This window comes from Erpetoichthys calabaricus, chromosome 11 (assembly GCF_900747795.2).
Source record: "Erpetoichthys calabaricus chromosome 11, fErpCal1.3, whole genome shotgun sequence".
Classification (NCBI taxonomy): domain Eukaryota; kingdom Metazoa; phylum Chordata; class Cladistia; order Polypteriformes; family Polypteridae; genus Erpetoichthys; species Erpetoichthys calabaricus.
In genome coordinates, this window is record NC_041404.2 from 144,424,034 (window position 1) to 144,427,131 (window position 3,098).

Consider the following 3,098-nt stretch of genomic DNA (forward strand, 5'->3'; position numbering starts at 1 on the left):
ACTAACTCCCTTCTGGTTGCTCTTCTTAACTCTTCAGTGGTTGCTGTCACCTCCTTACTGGTTGCTGTAATCACATTAATGGCTCCTCTCCGACACGCAGATTTCTACCCATTAACTCCGTTCTGGTTGCTGTCAGTCTCTTACTGGTTGCTGTAATCCCCTTAATGGCTCCTAGCACGGTGGTGTTGGTGCTTGCTGGCTTCAGACTGGTTGCTGCTGCTCCCTTACTGGTCTCCCTTTCTTATTCTCCCTCACATACTCATTGGCTCTGTATGGCTCTTATAGTGGTGATATTGCTGCTCACTGTCCCCTTACTGGTTGCTGTCCTCTCTTCCTGGTTTCTTACTGTTTCCTGCAGTCACCCTAATGGTTCCTGTCTCACTGTTGTTGCTGCTCGGCGGCCGCTTTCTAATTGCTGTGACTAATTCTTTAATGGTTATTGTCATTTCCTTACTGGTTGCGGTAGTCACTAAAATGGCTACCAGCTGGGAGTTGTTGCTGTTCACTGGCTCCTTACTGGTGGCTGTGACTGTCTTACTGGTCTCTCTCTATTAGTCACATTCTTGTGATTATTGGCTCCATATTGGATGCTGACGTCTCTTACTTACTCTTTAATGGTTGCTGTCACTTCCCTACTGGTTGCTGTAATCACCCTGAAGGCTTCTAGCTGCGTCATGTTGCTGTTCACTGGCTGCTTACTGGTCGCTGTTGTCTGATCCTTGTTGTCCTTTACTAATCTTCATTGGTTGCTACAATTGCACCATTGGTTCCTCTCTCAGTGATGACGTTCCTCAGAAACTCGCCAGTCCCATAATGGTCTCCTTTTACTGATCTCTGTCTCCATATTTCATCCCTTCATTGTTCTCCTTTACTATTCTATACTAGTTGCAGCAATCCCCCTAAAGGCTGCTCCTCAGTGACTCCATACTGGTTACTCTTGTGCTGTTACTGCTGTCCCTCACCTTATGAGACCTTGTCCTCCATTCACTGCTATCCCTCACTAAGTCTTCACTCTGATCACCCTAATGGTTCCTTTCCTGCTGATGTTGCTCTCCTTGGTGACTCCTTACTGGTTGCTGTCACCTCTCCCCTTACTAATCTCTCTCACCTTATTACTGAATCCATGATGGACGCTGACCTCCCTTCCCAGTTATGCTTTACTAATCCTTACTGGTTGCTGTGATCCCCCTAATGGCTCACCTCTCCCTGATGTTATTCCTCTGATTCCTTACTGGTTTCTGTCCATCCCATACCAACTCTCTAATTGTTGTTCTCAATTCCTTGCTGGTTGCTGCCATACCTCCCCCTGATCTCTCATTGATGTTGCTCCTCATTGACTCTTTACTGGTTGCTATCTTCCATTGAATGTTCTCCCTTGCTGACTCCTCAATGGTTTCCGTTACATTCCTACTGGTTTCTGTAATGGCCCTAATGGCTCTTAGTGGGCCAATGCTGCTGCTCACTGGTCATTTCCAGGTTTCTGTTATCACTTCGTTCTTATCCTTTATTAATCTTCACTGGTTGGTGCAGTCACCCTAATTTGCTCTGCAATGACTCCATACTGGTCAAACCAGTAACGCTCTCCCTTTACGTATCTCCCTCACCTTGATGCTGACTCCATGATGGACCTTGTCCTCCATTCACTGTCATTCCTCACTAAGTCTTCACTCTGATCACCCTAATGGTTCCTTTCCTGCTGTGGTTGCTCTCCTCGGTGACTTCTTGCTGGTTGCTGTCACCTCCCCGGTGCCCCCCTTTACTGATCTCCCTCACCTTACTACTGACTCCATGATGGCCGCTGACCTCCCTTCCCAGTTATGATTTATTTATCCTTACTGGTTGCTGCCAGTCCCTTAAAACCATCACTTATTAACTCCTTCCCTATTGGTTTCTGTAATGGTCCTAATGTCTTCCAGTAGGGCCAATGCTGCTGCTCACTGGTCATTTCCTGGTTCCTGTCATCCCTTCATTGTTCTCCTTTACTAATCTTTACTGGTTGCTGCAATCCCCCTAATGGCTGCTCTCTCACTGACTGATGTTGCTCTCTACTGGTCAAACCAGCACTGCTCTCCCTTTACTTGTCTACTTCACCTGACTCCATGATGGACCTTGTCCTCCATTCACTGTTATCTCTCACTAAGTCTTCACTCTGATCACCCTGATGGTTCCTTTCCTGCTGAGGTTGCTCTCCTCACTGACTCGTTACTGGCTGCCATCATCCATTGCATGTTCATCCTCGCTGATCTCCTTACTGGTTGCTGTCACCTTCTTGCTGCTCCCCCTTTACTGATCTCCCTCACCTTACTACTGACTCCATGATGGATGCTGACCTCCCTTCCCAGTTATGCTTTACTAACCCTTACTGGTTTCTGTAATCACAATAATGGCTCCCCTCTCACTGATGTTGTCCCATACTGGTTGCTGTCACTCCATTAACGCCATCACTTGCTAGCACTTTAATGGTTGCCGTCACTTACTTACTGGTTGCTGTCATCCATTGCATGTTCTCCCTTACTAACTCCTTACTGGTTGCTGCCATATTCCAACTGGTTTCTGTGATGGCCCTAATGGCTCCTAGCGGGCCAATGCTGCTGCTGCTCACAGGTTGCCCCCTTTACTCATCTTTACGGATGTCCCCCTAATGGCTCCTCTCTGGTTGCTGCCCACCTTTACTAAACTCCCCTCACCTTCGCATTGACTCCATGATTGTCGTTGACCTCCCTGTGCTGGTATTTCTCACTGCAGGTTTATTTTAATCCCCCCAATGTCATCCTCACCGGCCCCTTACCAGTTTCTGCTCTCCTTTTATGGTTATTCCCTTCTGATTCTTTACTGGTTGCTGTAATCCCCTCTAATGGCTTCCTTGTCACCTCTCAGTGACATCTTACTGGTTGCTGTCACCTCCTTACTGTTCTCCCTTTAATCATCCCCTCCATCCTTTTACTGACTCCATATTGGATGTTGACCCCCATTCGCTGTCCCCCCACCACTCCCACTTTACTCTAATCCTCCCCATGGCTCCTCTCCTGCTGATGCCACCCTCACTCCATGATTGTCTCATTTTCGTTAGCTTTGCCACCATTTGCCCTGTACTGTCA

At 47.5% G+C, this 3,098-nt stretch overlaps 1 long non-coding RNA gene across 4 annotated transcripts; it reads right to left on the reverse strand.

Annotated features, from left to right (window-relative positions):
- Positions 1-1,496: 1,496 nt before the first annotated feature.
- LOC127529606 (uncharacterized) lies at positions 1,497-2,734 on the reverse strand. Of its 4 annotated transcripts, none has more exons than XR_007936225.1 (3): positions 2,266-2,734; positions 2,092-2,205; positions 1,497-1,611 (listed from the first exon to the last, which is right to left on the reverse strand). It is a non-coding gene; the product is annotated as an uncharacterized LOC127529606 (long non-coding RNA). The 4 variants fall into 4 exon arrangements; XR_007936227.1 differs by having other exon boundaries at positions 1,500-1,611; positions 2,092-2,198; positions 2,474-2,734; XR_007936224.1 differs by having other exon boundaries at positions 1,508-1,628; positions 2,109-2,205.
- Between the last annotated feature and the right edge of the window lie 364 nt (positions 2,735-3,098).